Source organism: Bos javanicus, chromosome 3, assembly GCF_032452875.1.
Source record: "Bos javanicus breed banteng chromosome 3, ARS-OSU_banteng_1.0, whole genome shotgun sequence".
Taxonomy (NCBI): domain Eukaryota; kingdom Metazoa; phylum Chordata; class Mammalia; order Artiodactyla; family Bovidae; genus Bos; species Bos javanicus.
The window spans coordinates 17801717-17819570 of record NC_083870.1 but is presented as its reverse complement, the minus strand read 5'-3'; the positions used below and the strand labels follow the sequence as shown (position 1 = coordinate 17819570).

At 42.0% G+C, this 17854-nt stretch overlaps 1 long non-coding RNA gene across 1 annotated transcript; it reads left to right on the top strand.

Annotated features, from left to right (window-relative positions):
- The first annotated feature begins 745 nt into the window (after positions 1-745).
- LOC133241045 (uncharacterized) lies at positions 746-2319 on the top strand. Its single transcript, XR_009734490.1, has 2 exons — positions 746-966; positions 1692-2319. It is a non-coding gene; the product is annotated as an uncharacterized LOC133241045 (long non-coding RNA).
- Positions 2320-17854: the final 15535 nt, after the last annotated feature.

Sequence of the window (17854 nt, the reverse complement as noted above, 5' to 3'; positions counted from 1 at the left end):
TACCAGATTGGGCCTTTCAATATTTCAAAGGGGAAAGACATCAGAAAATTTGAACAATGCTCTGAGCTTTTATTTAACAGAGTGAAGTAGTACAAAGAGAACAGTTGGGAGAAATCATGTAGGAGTAGGTGGTGGGTCATGTGGGTAGTTATGTGCAAAAAGCTTGCTTTCTGTTGTTGGTCTAGAGTCTGAGCTGCGCAACACCTGAATTACAGTAGATGATGCTAAACTCTTAGTGAATTCCCTGTGACCCAAGGTGAAACAGATTTCTAAAGGCTGCAAGAATCAGCTTGATGTCTTTTATCTGAGGGAGAAAAGCAGTGAAAGGAGGCTCCTAGAGGTCACCACTTTACTGAACATATCTAAGTATTATGATGGGAAGGCTGGAGAGATGATCTGCAACCTGCCCTCGGTCCATTTTAGAAGAAGAAAGGAGACAGATTAGGAGGTCATGGATCAAAGGGGAAAGCATTATAAGAAGGACCTGAGGTAAAGAGAAAGGTGTCACTAGATAGCCAGGCTCTTTTCAACCCAGGATGTACAACAAAATGGCAACCAGTTCAAGTGGAACAAGGCAGGCACTTTGATAATTCATTGAAGGTGAAAGGCATCAAAGAGGAGTCTTCTCCAATCAAGAAAGGAAGCCTTTGACTCCAAGTTAAAGAACGCTCCCAAATCCTCCTACTGCCATAAATGCTTGAAATGAGAGCATAAGACAGGGATGCTGTGAGTCATGGGGAGATAATCCAGTGAGGAGATCCTGGAGCAGGACATTTCCTCTTTCTGGAGTCCCTGTCAAGCCACTTATGGATGGATTTGCATTTTGGTTGGGAAATGACTGAACCGGGCCTGTTTTGGCAGCTCTGCTCCCTCCTGGGTGGGGCAGCAAGTCCCTATAAAAAGGCCCTCTGCTGCATCACTGCCATCCTCCTGCTACTCAAGTCCGGATAGCCTTTGGAGAACCTGGTGAGTCTGAGTCTTCAGTTCAGCTTTATCTTGGGCTCTCTACTTATGAATTAATTCTGGCTATAGCAAATTTGGTGTGTCCAAAGTTATTGTCATGACTTAGTGCTCCTTAATGGATGGGAGCTTGGAATTTGAACACAGTGATATACAGTATTTATTAAGTTTCTGGTACAGAGTTTGAATTCCTTTAAGGAAGAGATTAAAACAAAATCTGTGACAAGAAGAGGTAAAGAACGGAGCACTTTTCCTCTTTCTGTTTCTTTCTTCTGTCCTTCTGCTGTTATTTCAGAGGCATTTATCTTTGAAGGTGTGGGGCCCTTGTATCCTTTCTGGTGGCCATTTGCTCTATACAAATGTACAAAATACTTCTGGGACCTCATGAGAGATAATGATGACGAGAATCACTTGTGACCTTACCCAGGATTTTGGAACTTATGATGGCCTTATGGAAGATGCTGTTTTCAGAAAAATAAAGAGTAGGACAACATTGATTGGTTTTCTGAAAAAATTTTTTTTGAAAAGTTGTATGTTAAAAGAAATTTTCTCTGAACCAATAATACAATTTGTTGAAGAGGGAGAGACAGGCCAGTTCATTGAAAGGGATTAAAGAGATCAAACCACATTCTTAGAGACCGGAGACATTCGATCTGATATTATTACACGAGCTCAGGCTTTTCTCCCTGTAGCAGTCCCTTCTTGTGAACACTGTATGTAATTTCTTTCAGATTCTAAGACTCCAGAAAGATGTCTTATCAGCAGCAGCAGTGCAAGCAGCCCTGCCAGCCACCTCCAGTAGTGTGCCCTCCCAAGTGCCCTGAGCCTTGCCCACCTCCAAAGTGTCCTGAGCCTTGCCCACCTCCAAAGTGCCCTGAGCCTTGCCCACCTCCAAAGTGCCAGCAGAAATGCCCTCCTGTGCCACCTCCCCAACAATGCCAAGAGAAGTGCCCACCCAAGTGCAAGTAACAGCATCAGCTTTCATCCGGATCAGGAAAGGATGAGGACAGCTGACTCACCTAGCTCCACAGCTCCACCTTCATCTTCTCTTTAAAGCCTATAAAGGATACAGAAGAAGCTTCTCCACCCTTCAGCCGGCAGTATGCCTGTGGTGATTCCTGACTGCCAGAGGTTTCCTTCCTGAGGCTGCTGTTCTGCTCTCCTCTGGGAAGACAGCTGAGAAAACATCCCAGAGCTTCAGATGGAAGAGCAGCAGCTTTTCTCCCGGGCACCATGGGAGGATTCTCTCCCTCCCTTGGGTCTGTCTGTCACCTGGGCAGGGGTTTCTACCAGCTGGTCAACTGTTGCTTATCCTCCTCTTCTCAAATAAACTACAGTTCCTTTGTGTGATGTCAAAAATGTTTCCTTTCTTTCAAAATTGTTTTTAGTAATACTATACCATCATCAAGTTTTGTTTCTATCCTTTGATGCCAAGGTTCAAGCTTGCACAACCAGCGTTGCTAAATTTTGAGTCTTACCAAAGAATACTTTTACATAATTTCAATTCCATGTTATTTCCTTAATTATCACTTGATGATTTGAGGAACAAAATATTTGCCTCTTCAGGTTTTCAGTCCTTTTAGTAAAATGTAGGGAAAATTGTATTTTCATTTCAAACTTCTGAGGAATCAATATTCAATGAATGTGTATAATTCAGGTGGCACATGCCAGACTCATACATAGCACTTGGAAGACAGCAGGTCATCATTGTCTCCATCATCACCACCATCACCACCACCCCTTTTCTCCTCACCACCATATTTGCAGTTGACTCATTCGGCTCCACAGCTCCACCTTCATCTTCTCTTCAAAGCAAGTCATGAATACAGAAGAAGCTTCTGCATCTTTCAGCCAGCAATATGCCTGTGGGGACTCCTGACAGCCAGAGGTTTCCTTCCTGAGGCTGCTACACCACTTGCCTCTGGGAAGACAGCTGAGAAAACACAGTGCTTCAGAGGGAAGAGCAGCAGCTCTCCTCCCGGGCACCATCAGAAGATTCTCTCCGTCTTCTGTGACTGTCTGTCACCTGAGCAGGGGTTTCTACCAACTAGACAATTGTTACTTGATCTCCACTTCCTGAATAAACTACAATTCTCTTTTGTGATGGTAAAAAAAAATTTTTTTTCCCCATTAAAAGCACATAGCAATAGCATATTGTGTTTGGGTTTATTGTTATCCTACGTTGATCTTAAAGTTACAGCTCCCACAATCAACGTTGTCTGAATTTTGAGTAATATCAGAGATCCCTTCTGATCTTCCCTAATGCGTCAGTGGTAACGAATCAGCCTGCCAATGCAAGAGACATGGGTTCATTCCCTGGTATGGGAAGATCCCACATTCCGTGGAGCAACTAAGCCCATGTGACACAACTATTGAGCCTGTGCTCTAGAGCCCAGAAACCCCAACTACGGAGCCCACATGCTGCAACTACTGAAGTCCAAGCGCCCTAGAGCCTGTGCTCCACAAGAGAAGTCAGTTCAGCGTGAAGTCTGCACACCACAACCAGATAGAAGCCCTGACTCATGGTAGCTGGAGAAAAGCCCATGTAGCAGTGAAGACCCAGCATTGCCAAATTAAATTAATAAATACACTGTTTAAAACAGAAAGAAAGCTCTTTTTAAAAAAGATTATTTCTATATAACTTAGAATCATGTTAATTATTGCTTGACTAATTTGAGTAAACAATTATTTAACTCCTCAGAATAAAGTCCCTTTACTGAAATGGGGAAAACAGTGTTAACTGCAAAATATCTGAGGCATAAAAATTACATGATTGTGTGTACTTTAATTTGCACATGTTGGGGCACAGAAATGGCACTGGGAAGACAGCACATCATCATTGTCTCCATCATCACCACCATCACCATCATCGCCTCACCACCATGCTTGCTGCAGCAGGGAAGTGACACGGACATAACTAGCACAGCAACCAAGATTCTTAGGCTCCATTGCCCCTTCACTTTCTCTTTGTTCTTTTTCTCTTCTAATGTAACCTTATGTTTAATGTGATACTGCAGATCAAGGACTTTTGGAATGTAGTGGCATATTCTGCATGAAATTATAGCAGCTCTGAAAACATGGGTAGTGCAGAAGGATGGAAATTTAAAGGATCCTTACCAGGTGAAGTTTGGTCACCTCTCCATGTGTACTACTTGCTCTTCTTATTCCAACAACTCATTAACCTCAGAGCCTTAAATGTTTTTTCATGTCTGAAATTACTTCTCTGTTTTGACACCAAGAATTGATGCTTTTGAACTGTGGTGTTGGAGAAGACTCTTGAGAGTCTCTTGGACTGCAAGGAGATCCAACCAGTCCATTCTGAAGGAGATCAGCCCTGGGTGTTCTTTGGAAGGAATGATGCTAAAGCTGAAAGTCCAGTATTTTGGCCACCTCATGCGAAGAGCTGACTTATTGGAAAAGACTCTGATGCTGGGAGGAATTGGGGGCAGGAGGAGAAGGGGATGACAGAGGATGAGATGGCTGGATGTCATCACTGACTCGATGGACGTGAGTCTGAGTGAACTCTGGGAGTTGGTGATGGACAGGGAGGCCTGGCGTGCTGTGATTCATGGGGTCGCAGAGAGTCGGACACGACTGAGTGACTAACTGAACTGAACTGAACTTGAAGAACATTGAGGTTTACAATGTTTTTTTAGATTTACAAAGTCACTGTATCTAGGCAACTTTTTTCTAATGTTTAGCTTACTAGTCAAGTAAGCTATGAAAAAGGATATGTTCTTAACCAACCTATTCTTTAATTTAACTTTTGTTGTGTATTGGAGTATCGTTGGTTAACAATGTGTTATTCTAAGGCGTACAGCAAAGTCATTCAGTTCTACATGTACATGTATCGATTCTTATTCAAATTCTTTTCCTATTTAGGATGTTATATGATTATTGAGCAGAATTCCATGTTCTATACAGTAGGTCTTTGTTATTATCCATATTTTTATTTTATTTTTTATTGGGTTGTTTTACAACACTGTATTAGTATCTTCTATAAAATGAAGTGAATCAGTTATATATATACCTATTTCCCCTCACTCTTGGATTTTCCTCTCCTCACCCTCCACCTCATTTCACCTGTACTGGTCACAACAGAGCAGTGAGCTGAGCTCCTGGGTTAGCTGGCAGGTTCCCACTAGCTATTTCACACAAGGTAGTGTATGTATGTCAATCTTAATCTCCGAAATCATCCCACCCCCTCTTACCAGCCCACTCTGTATCCACATGTCCTTTCTCTATGTCTGCATCTCTATTTCTGTGCTGCAAGTAAGTTCATCTGTTCCACTTCTCTAGATTCCACATATATACACTAATATATGACATCAGTTTCTCTCTTTCTGACTTCACTCTCTATGATAGACTCTAGATCCATCCATGTCTCTACAAATGACTTAATTTCAATCATTTTTATAGGTGAGTAATATCTGTATGTAGGTCAAAAAGCAACAGTTAGAACCTGACATGGAAAAACAGACTGGTTCCAAATTGGGAAAGGAGTATGTCAAGGCTGTATATTGCTTATTTAACTTCTATGCAGAATACATCATGCGAAATGCCAGGCTGGATGAAGCATAAGCTGGAATCAAAATTGCCGTGAGAAATATCAATGACCTCAGATATGCAGATGACACCATCCTCATGGCAGAAAATGAAAAGGAACAAAAGAGCCTCTTGAAGAAAGTGAGAGAGGAGAGTGAAAAATCTGGCTTAAAACTCAACTTTCAGAAAACAAAGATCATGGCATCAAGTCCCATCATTTCATGGTAAATGGATGGGGAAACAAGGGAAACAGTAAGAGACTTTATTTGGGGGGGGCTCTAAAATCACTGCAGTTGGTGACTGCAGCCATGAAATTGAAAGACGCTTGCTCCTTGGAAGAAAAGCTATGACCAACCTAAACAGCATATTAAAAAGCAGAGACATTATTTTGCCTACAAAGGTCCATCTAGTCAAGGATATGTTTTTTCCAGCAGTTATGTATGGATGTGAGAGTTGGCTGATAAAGTAAGCTGAGCACCAAAGAATTGATACTTTTGAACTGTGGTGTTGGAGAAGAAACTTAAGAGTCCCTTGGACTATAAGGAGATCAAACCAGTCTATCCTAAAGGAAATCAATCCTGAATATTCCTTGGAAGCACTGATGCTGAAGCTAAAACTCCAGTATTTTGGCCACCTGATGCGTAGAACTGACTCATTGGAAAAGACCCTGATGCTGGGAAAGATTGAAGGCAAGAAGAGAAAGCGACAACAGAGGATGAGATGGTTGGATGGCATCACCGACTCAATGGAATGAGTTTGAGTTTGAGCAAGCTCTGGGAGTTGATGGACAGGGAAGCCTGGTGTGCTGCAGTCCATGGAGTCGATGCTGGGAAAGACAAAGGCAGGAGGAGAAGGTGATAACAGAGAATGAGATGGTTGGATGGCATCACTGACTCTATGGACATGAATTTGAACAAGCTCCAGGAGTTGATGGACAGGGAAGAGTGGCATGCTGCATGCAGTCAATGGGGTCACAAAGAGTCAGTGACGACAGTGACTAAACTGAACTGAGTATTCCATTGTTTATATGTACCATGTCTTCTTTATCCATTCACTCACTGATGAACATTTAGGCTGTATCCAGGTCCTGGCTATTGTAAATAGTGAAGCAATGACCATTATTGATTTCTCAGGGAATATGCCCAGTAGTGTGCTTTCTGGGTCATATAGTAACTCTATTTTTAGTTTTCTAAGGAACCTCCATACCATTCTCCATATTGGCTGCATCAGTTAACATTCCTACCAGCTGAGGTGGGTTGCCATTCCCTTCTCCAGACGATCTTCCCTAGACAGGGATCACACCTGGGTTTTGTGCACTGTAGGCAGGCTTTTTACCATCTAAGCCATCAGGGAAACCACAACAGTGCATGCGGATTCCTTTTTCTCCACACCCATCCAGCATTTATTGTTTGTAGCTCTTTTTGATGATGACCATCCTTACCAGTGTGAGATAATACCTCGTTGTAGTTTTAATCTTCTTTTCGCTAATAATTAGTAATGTTGAGCATGTATCCATGTTCCTCTTGGCCATCTATATGTCTTTGGAGAAATGTCTATTTATGTTTTCTACCCATTTTTTTGATTGGGTTGCTTGTTTTTTTTTTTTTTTTTATATCAACCTATATGAGCTGTTTGCATATATTTTGGAGATTATTCTCTTGTCAGTTGCTTTATTTAAAAATATTTTCTTGCAATCTGAAGATTCTCTTGTTGTGGTTTCCTTTGTAGTGCAAAAACTTTTAAGTTTAATGAATTCTCATTTGTTTATTTTTGTTTTTATTTTTGTTACTCTAGGAGGTGGTTCAAAAGAGATCTTGCTGTACTTTATGCCAAAGTGTGTTCTTCCTGTATTTTCCTCTAAGAGTTTTATAGTGTCTGGTCTTATATGTAGGCTTTTAATCCATTTACAAAATGGAATTAATTCCATTTATTCCATGTACAAAAAAGATCTTCACTACCCTGATAATAACAATGGTGTGCTCACTCACCTAGAGCCAGACATCCTGGAATGTCAAGTCAAGTGGGCCTTAGGAAGCATCACTACGAACAAAGCTAGTGGGGGTTATGGAATTCCAGTTGAGCTATTTCAAATCCTGAAAGATGATGCTGTGAAAGTGCTGCTCTCAATATGCCACAAATTTTGGAAAACTCAGCAGTGGCCACAGGACTGGAAAAGGTGAGATTTTATTCCAATCCCAAAGAAAGGCAATGCCAAAAAATGCTCAAATTACCACACAATTGCACTCATCTCACACGCTAGTAAAGTGATGCTCAAAATTCTCCAAGCCAGGCTTCAGCAATACAGGAACTGTGAACTTCCAGATGTTCAAGCTGGGTTTAGAAAAAGCAGAAGAACCAGAGATCAAACTGCCAATATCTGCTGGATCATCAAAAAAGCAAGAGAGTTCCAGAAAAACATCTATTTCTGCTTTACTAACTATGCCAAAGCCTTTGACTGTGTGGATCACAATCAACTGTGGAAAATTCTGAAAGAGATGGGAATACCAGACCACCTGACCTGCCTCTTGAGAAACCTATATGCAGGTCAGGAAGCAACAGTTACAACTGGACATGGAACAACAGACTGGTTCCAAATAGGAAAAGGAGTACGTTAAGGCTGCATATTGTCACCCTGCTTATTTAACTTCCATGCAGAGTACATCATGAGAAATGCTGGCTGGAGGAAGCACAAGCTGGAATCAAGATTGCTGGGAGAAATATCAATAATCTCAGATATGCAGATGACACCACCCTTATGGCAGAAAGTGAAAAAGAACTAAAGAGCCTCTTGATGAAAGTGAAAGAGGAGAGTGAAAAAGTTGGCTTAAAGCTCAACATTCAGAAAACAAAGATCATGGCATCCGGTCCCATCAGTCCATGGCAAATGGATCAGGAAACAGTGGAAACAGTGGCTGACTTTATTTTTCTGGGCTCCAAAATCACTGCAGATGGTGATTGCAGCCATGAAGTTAAAAGACACTTACTTCCTGGAAGGAAAGTTATGACCAACCTAGACAGCTTATTAAAAAGCAGAGACATTACTTTGTCAACAAAGGTCCATCTAGCCAAGGCTATGGTTTTTCCAGTGGTCATGTATGGATGTGAGATTTGGACTATAAAGAAAGCTGAGTGCTGAAGAATTGATGCTTTTAAACTGTGGTGCTGGAGAAGACTCTTGAGAGTCCCTTGGATTGCAAGGAGATCCAACCAGTCCTTCCTAAAGGAGATCAGTCCTGGTGTTCACTGGAAGGACTGGTGCTGTAGCTGAAACTCCAATATTTTGGCCACCTGATGTGAAGTGCTGACTCATTTGAAAAGACCCTAATGCTGGGAAAGTTTGAGGGAGGAGGAGAAGGGGTTGACAGAGAAGATGGTTGGATGGCATCACTGACTCAATGGACATGGGTTTGGATGGACTCTGGTTTTGGTAATGGACAGTGAGGCCTGGAGTGCTGCGGTTTAGGGCGTCGCAAAGAGTCAGACACAACTGAGTGACTGATCTAAACTGGATCCATTTTTAGTTTATTTTTGTGTATGGTGTTAGGGAGTGTTCTAATTTCATTCTTTTACATATAACTGTCCAATTTTACAACAACACTCATTGATGAGACTGTGTTTTCTCCATTGTATACTCTTGCCTCTTTTGTCATAGATGAGGTGACCTTAGTTGCATGGGTTTAATCTCTGCACTCTCTATCCTGTTCCATTTATCTATATTTCAATTTTATGCCAGTACCATACTGTTTTGATGACTGTAACTTCATAGCATATTCTGATGTGAGGAAGCCTGATTCCTCAAGCTCCATTTTTCTTTCTCAAGATTCCTTTGGCTGCTTGGGGTCTTTTGCATTTCCATACAAATTATAAATTTGTTCTTCTAATTCTGTGAAAAATGCCATTGATAATTTGATAAAGATTACACTGAGTATGTAGATTGCCTCAGGTACTATAGTCACTTCACAATACTGATTCTTCTAATTCATAAACATTGTATATCTCTCCATCTGGTTGTGTTGTGTTTGATTTCTTTCATTGGTTTCTTATAGTTTCTTGAGTATAGAATTTTACATCAATAGATAGGTTTGCTATTGCTATTGCTAAGTCACTTCAGTCATGTCCGACTCTGTGTGACCCCATAGATGGCAGCCCACCAGGCTTCCCCATCCCTGGGATTCTCCAGGCAAGAACACTGGAGTGGGTTGCCATTTCCTTCTCCAATGCATGAAAGTGAAAAGTGAAAGTGAAATCGCACAGTCATGTCCGACCCTCAGCGACCCCATGGACTGCAGCCTTCCAGGCTCCTCCATCCATGGGATTTGCCAGGCAAGAGTACTGGAGTGGGGTGCCATTGCCTTCTCCGAGATAGGTTTAGCCCTTGGTATTTTATTATTTTTCTTGCAGTGGTAAATGGGATTGTTTCCTCAATTTCTCTTTCTGATTTTTCATAGCTAGTATATAGGAATGCAAGGGATTTCTATGCATTAATTTTGTATCCTGAAACTTTACCACATTCATTGATTAGCCCTAGTAGTTTTCTTGTAACCTCTTTACAATTTCCTATGTATAGTATCATGTCATCTGCAACAGTGACATTTTTATTTCTTCTTTTCCAGTTTAGATTTTTTTTACTTATTTTTATACACTGATAACCAAGGCTAGCACTTCCAAAACTACATTGAATAATAGTGGTGACAGTGGATATCCATGTCTTAATCCTGATCTTAGAGGAAGTGCTCTCAGTTTTTCACTATTGAAAATTATATTTGCTTTGAGTTAGTTATATGTGACCTTTCCCTGTTGAGGTAGGTTCCCTGTACCTTCCCACTTTCTGGAGAATTCTTAATCATGAATGGGTGTTGAATTTTGTCAAAAGATGTTTCTGTATCTATTGAGATGAACATATGGTCTTTTATTCTTCAGTTTTTTGGTGTGGTGTATCATACTGATTGATTCACTTCAGTTCATTTCAGTTCAGTTGCTCAATCATGTCCGACTCTTCGTCATCCCCGCAGCACACCAGGCGTCCCTGTCCATCACCAACTCCCAGAGTCCATCCAAATGCATGTCCATTGAGTCAGTGATGCCATCCAACCATCTCATCCTCTGTCGTCCCCTTCTTCTCCTGCCCTCAATCTTTCCCAGCATCAGGGTCTTTTCAAATGAGTCAGCACTTCACATCAGGTGGCCAAAGTAGTAGAGTTTCAGCTTCAACATCAGTCCTTCCAATGAACACCCAGGACTGATCTCCTTTAGGATGGACTGGTTGGATCTCCTTGCATTCCAAGGGACTCTCAAGAGTCTTCTCCAGCACCACAGTTCAAAAGCATCAATTCTAACCCTAACCCTAACCAGTCTGTTGTTCCATGTCTGGTTCTAACTGTTGCTTCCTGACCTGCATATAGGCTTCTCAAGAGGCAGGTCAGGTGGTCTGGTATTCCAATCTCTTTCAGAATTTTCCACAGTTGATTGTGATCCACACAGTCAAAGGCTTTGGCATAGTCAATAAAGCAGAAGTAGATGTTTTTCTGGAACTCTCTTCTTTTGTTGATCCAACAGATGTTGACAATTTGAACTCTGGTTCTTCTGCCTTTTCTAAACCCAGCTTGAACATCTGGAAGTTCACAGTTCCTGTATTGCTGAAGCCTGGCTTGGAGAATTTTAAGCATCACTTTACTAGCGTGTGAGATGAGTGCAATTGTGCGGTAATTTGAGCATTTTTTGGCATTGCCTTTCTTTGGGATTGGAAAAAAATCTCACCTTTTCCAGTCCTGTGGCCACTGCTGAGTTTTCCAAAATTTGTGGCATATTGAGAGCAGCATTTTCACAGCATCATCTTTCAGGATTTGAAATAGCTCAACTGGAATTCCATAACCTCCACTAGCTTTGTTCGTCGTGATGCTTCCTAAACGCCCGCTTGACTTCACATTCCAGGATGTCTGGCTCTAGGTGAGTGATCACACCATCGTTATTGTCTGGGTCCTGAAGATCTTTTTTGTACCGTTCTTCTATGTATTCTTGCCACTTCTTCTTAATATCTTCTGCTTCTGTTAGGTCCATACCATTTCTGTCTTTTATTGAGCCCGTCTTTGCATTAAATGTTACCTTGATATCTCTAATTTTCTTGAAGAGATCTCTAGTCTTTTCCATTCTATTGTTTTCCTCTATTTCTTTGCACTGATCACTGAGGAAGGCTTTCTTATCTCTCCTTGCTATTTTTGGAACCCTGCATTCAAGTGGGTATATCTTTCCTTTTCCCCTTTGCTTTTCACTTCCCTTTTTTAACAGTTATTTGTAAAGCCTCCTCAGACAGCCATTTTGCTTTTTTCCATTTCTTTTTCTTGGGAGTGGTCTTGCTCTCCGTCTCCTGTACAATGTCACGAACCTCCATCTACAGTTCATCAAGCACTCTGTCTATAACATTTAGTCCCTTAAGTCTATTTCTCACTTCTACTGATTGATTAGGAGATAGCAAAAAATCCTTGCACCCTGAGATAAATTTCACTTGATCATGGTGTGTGTTCCTTTTACTGTGTTGTTGGTTTCTGTCTGCCAGCATTTTGTTGAGGACTTTTGTGTCTATGTATATCAGTGACATTGACCTCTTTTTTTCTCTTTTTGGGGTCTTTAGTTTTTATATCAGAGTGATCTTGTTCTCATATAAAGAGTTTGGGAGTGTTCCTCTCTCTGCAATTTTTGGAAGAGCTCGAGAAGGATAAATGTTAGCTCTTCTCTAACTGTTTTGTAGAACTTGCCTGTGAGGTCATTTGGTCCTGGACGTTTGTTTGTTGGAAGATTTTTAATCATAGTTTCTATTTCAGTGCGTGTGAGTGGTCTGTTCATATTTTCTATTTCTTTCTGGTTCAGTCTTGAAAAGTTTGACTTTTCTAAGTATTTATCCATTTCTTCCATGTTGACCATTTTATTGACATATCATTGCTTGTAGTAGTCTCTTATAATCTTTTGTATTTCTGTGGTGTCAATTGTAACTTCTCCTTTTTCTTTTCTAATTTTATTGATTTGAGTCTTCTCCCCCCCCCCTTTTTTTTTGATGAATTGTGCTAAATATTTATCAATTGTGTTTATCTTCACAAAGAACCGCCTTTTAGTTTCATTAATCTTTGCTACTGTTTTCTTCATTTCTATCTCTGATCTCTACTATTCCTTTTCATAATGTTCAGGGGGTTCTCAAGGCAAGAATGTTGGTGGTTTACCATTCCCTTCTCCAGTGAACACATTGTGTTAGAATTCTCCACCATCTCTGTCTTGGGTGGTGCTACATGGCATGGTTCATGGTTTCATCGAGTTAGATGAGGCTGTTATCCATGTGACCAGTTTGCTTAGTTTTCTGTAGTTGTGGTTTTCATTCTGTCTACCCTTGATGGATGAGGATATGAAACTTGTGGAAGCTTCCTAATGGGAGGGACTGGCTGTGGGGAAGACTGGTTCTTGCTCTGGTGGGCAAGGCCATGCTCAGTAAATCTTTAGTCCAACTTTCTGCTGATGGATGGGGCTGTGTTCCCTCCTTGTAATTTGGCCTGAGGCCAAACTATGATAAGGGTAATGGCAGTAATTCTGACTGCTGTAGATAAAACAAGAGAATTCCAGAAAAATATTTATTTCTGTGTCATTGACTACCCTGAAACTTTGACTGTGTGGTTCTCAACAAAGTGTGGAAAATTCTTAAAGAGATAATAATACCAGACCACCATACCTGCCTCCTGAGAAATCTGTATGCAGATCAAGAAGCAACAGTTAGAACCAGACATGGAACAACAGTTGACTTCAGTACACTTCAGTCGCTCAGCCGTGTCTGATTCTCTGTGACCCCATGGACTGTAGCACACCTGGCTTCCCGGTCAGAGGTTGCTCAAACTCATGTCCATCAAATTGGTGATGCCATCCAACCAGCTCATCCTCTGTCATTCCTTCTCCTCCTGCCTTAAATCTTTCCCAGCCTCAGGGTCTTTTCAAATGAGTCACTTCTTCACCTCAGGTAGTCAAAGTATTGAAGTGTCAGCTTTAGCATAAGTCCTCCCAACGAATCCTCAGGACTGATTTCCTTTAGGATGCACTGGTTTGATCTCCTTGCAGTTTGAGGGACTCTCAATAGTCTTCTTCAACACCATAATTCAAAAGCATCAATTCTTTGGTGGTCAGTATTTTTATAGTCCAACACTCACATCCATACATGACTGTTGGAAAAACCATAGCTTTGTCTGGACAGACCTTTGTTGGCAAAGTAATGTCTCTGCTTTTTAATATGCTGTCTAGGTAGGCACCCCACTCCAGTACTCTTGCCTGGAAAAATCCCATGGATGGATGAACCTGGAGGGCTGCAGTCCATGGGGTCGCTGAGGGTCGGACATGACTGAGCGACTTCATTTTCACTTTTCTCTTTCATGCATTGGAGACGGAAATGGCAACCCACTCCAATGTTCTTGCCTGGAGAATCCCAGGGACGGGGGAGCCTGGTGGGCTGCCGTCTATGGGGTCGCACAGAGTCAGACACGACTGAAGTGACTTAGCAAAGGTGGGAACAACAGACCAGTTCAAAATTGGGAAAAGAGGAAGTCAAGGCTGTATATTGTTCCCCTGTTTATTTAACTTATATGCAGAGTAAATCATGCGAAATGCTGGCCTGGTTGAAACACAAGCTGGAATCAAGATTCCCGGAGAAATGTCAATAACCTCAGGTATAGAGATGATACCACCCTTCTGGAACAAAGTGAAGAGGAACTAAAGAGCCTCTTAAGAAGGAGAAAGAGGAGATTGAAAAAGCTGGCTTAAAACTCAACATTCAAAAAACTAAAATCATGGCATCTGGTCCCATCACTTCATGGCAAATAAATGGGGAAACAAATGGAAACAGAATTCTGAATACTCTGAATTCTTTATCATATAGATTACCTATTTCTACTTCATTTATTTGGTCTTCTGGCTTGATATTTTGCTTCTCCATCTGCCACGTAATTCTCTGTCCTTATATTTGGATATCTTACTGTTTTTATGGTCTTCTTTTCACAGATGGCAGGGTTGTAGTTCCATTTGCTTCTGTTATTTGTCCTCTGGTAGGTGAGATTGGTCCAGAGGCTTGTGTAAGCTTCCTGGTGGGAGGGCTTAGTGCCTGCACTCTGGCAATTGGAACTGAGTCTTTTCCCTCTGATAAGCAGGGTGTTTGGGGATGTCTGTGAGCCTAGAATTACTAGGCAGCCTTTCTACTGGTGGGCGGGGCAGTATTTCTGTCTTGTGCTTGTTTGGCATGGAGTCTATAGGCACTGGAGTCTATAGGCAGTTGGGTGGAGTGAGGGCTTGGTGTTGAAATACACACTTCCAGGATAGCACGTGTGAATTAACATTCTATGGACCCCAGATTCTCTGGCAGTACAGCGTCCTGGACTCAGTGCTCCCACCACAGAGGTACAGAGGTCTGATTCCCGCTGGGGAGCCAAGAGTCCACAAGCCACAACTGTGGCCAGAGAAAAGAAGAAAAATAAATAAAAGAAAAGGAAAAAAACAAAACAAAACAAAACCCAAGACAAACAGTAAAAATATAAAAAGACAGCAACAACAACAAAATACTGACACACACACACAAAGAAAACAGACACACTAAACACAACACAAATGACAGCAGAAAAACCAAACTTACAGAAACAAAGAAGCAGAGAAAATAGACAAAAAAGAAACAAAACTAAGAAGATGACAAAAAAAAAAATAAGGAACTAAAAAATGAAGCTAATAAATAAAGACTAAGGTAGCAACAGGTAGAACTGGACATTGAACAACAGACTGATTCCAAATAGAAAAGATGTATATCAAGGCTGTATATTGTCACCCTGCTTATTTAACTTATATGCAGAGTACATCATGAGCAACGCTGGGATGGAAGAAGCACAAGCTGGAATCAAGATTGCCAGGAGAAATATCAATAACCTCAGATATGCAGATGACACCACCCTTATGGCAGAAAGTGAAAAAGAACTAAAGAGCCTCTTGATGAAAGAGAGAGCAGAGTGAAAATGTTGGCTTAAAACTCAGTGTCCAGAAAACTAACATCACGGCATCTGATCCCATCAGTCCATGGCAAATAGATGGGGAAACAGTGGCTGACTTTAGTTTTCTGGGCTCCAAAATCACTGCAAATGGTGATTGCAGCCATGAAATTAAAAGACGCTTACTCCTTGGAAGGAAAGTTATGACCAACCTAGATAGCATATTCAAAAGCAGAGACATTACTTTGTCAACAAAGATCCATCTAGTCAAGGCTATGGTTTTTCCAGTAGGCATGTATGGATGTGAAAGTTGGACTATAAAGAAAGCTGAGTGCCGAAGAAGTGATGCTTTTGAACTGTGGTGTTGGAGAAGACTCTTGGGAGCCCCTTGGTCTGCAAGGAGATCCAACCAGTCCATCCTAAAGGAGATCAGTCCTGGGTGTTCTTTTGAAGGACTGATGTTGAAGCTGAAAGTAAGACACTAATGCTGGGAACGATTGAGGGCAGGAGGAAAAGGGGACAACAGAGGATGAGATGGCATCAAAGACTCAACGGACATGAGTTTGGGTAAACTCTGGGAATTGGTGATGGACAGGGAGGCCTGGCATGCTGCGGTTCATGAGGTTGCAAAATTCAGACACGACTGAGTAACTGACCTGACTAAATGAAGCTTATACAAAGTGAAAAATAAAGCAAACAATAAAAGCAATCTAAAAAAATAAGTGCAAAGAAAACGTAAAGCAAACACATAAAAACAATCAAAAATAAATAATAATAAAAACAACTGAACATAATGAAACAAAGCAAAGCAGAACAATAGTAATAAAAACATTTTCCTGGAGCTTCCTCTGTCAGTGTCCTTCCTCCTACAGGGAGCCAGAGCCAACCCCTGCCTCCTCAAGAGACCTTCCAAAACTTCTAGGTAAGTCTCTGGATCTGCTGTGGGCACTGCAGAACCAGCTCAGACTCTGACCTGCCCCAGCTCCCATATGTACTTGCCCCCAACATTCACTGCTGCTAAAGCTGGACTAGTCTCAGCAGTAACACTCATTATCTATTCAGATATTCCACAGACACAGGATGTACTGAGCCAATCACAGAGAATTAACCCACAGCCTGTACAGCTGCAGGGAAACATTTCTGCGCCTCTTCCTTAGTTGCAGTGCCTCTGGGGTTCAGCTTTGGTTTGAGCCCCACTTGTGTGTGTGTGTGTGTGTGTGTGTGCGCGCACGCCACCCTCAGACATCTGTTCCCCACCCAGATGAGAGAGAGAGAAAATAGTGTCTGAGTGGCACACACTTACTCAGACCAGCGGCCACAATGGGAGTGTGCACAAATTGCCTGTAGTGATGTAGACCAGCAGGCAGTTGCAACAGATGGGGGCACACTTGCCCTGGAGGGACGGCCTCCCAGTGCCCAGAGAGGCAGGGGCTGGTATGTGGCGTGTGGACTGTAGTGGCCCTGCCCTTTGCATGCGACTTAACAATGGTGCCTCGTTTCCTAGGCACAACACATTTCCTCCAGTTGGCATTCCCAGCCTCAGAGCCTCTCACTCCTTTCCTCTCTGTTGTATCTGTGAAGCCAACAGTGATCCTCTCCCAGGATCCACTCTCTTAGCCCTACACTTTAATATTCAGCCCCTGGCAGTGCAAAGGCTCTCAGAGCTAATTCCAAACATGGCTTTAAGATGGGTGGCACTCAGGACCACTAAGCCTACTTGTGTAGAAGAGGCCTTGGCTGGAGGGATGGGCAAGATGACTCAATGGGAACCACTCCCAGGGCCTCTGAAGGCCAAAGAAGTTCGCAGGTGGGAAAGGGGTTATGATGGCAGCCCTGCCCCTTGCATGTCACTCAACAATGACACCTAGCTCCTAGGGTGTCCCAGGCTTTATCTGCAAACTTTCCCAGCTGTAGAACTCCTTACTCATGTCCCTTCAGGCTGTCTTTTCACAACAACTGTTCCCTCCCTGATTCTTCACTCAAAACTCCATGTTCCAGCACCCAGACCCCTCTGCAACAGGAAACACATGATTTAGGATAGGATGAGCAGGGCTGTGGCACAGACCATGCATGCAGTTCTTATCTTGCCTTTCACAGATCATCCTCTGCTTTGATCTCCTGAAGGCCCATTTCTGTCCCAGCTGATTTGCCCACTGTGATGGGCTTTTCCCCTCCATCTTCAGCTTCCTGTCAGGGTTGCTGGTCCCTGTTTTGATTGTCTGTTTTAATTTTTTCATTTTGCCTGATTATGAGTGGATTTTTCTTGTCGTTTTAGGTGTCCAAAGACTTCCACTAATGTTCACCAAGTAGTCTGTTGATAATTACTCCATTTGTAGATGTATACTTGAAATATGTAT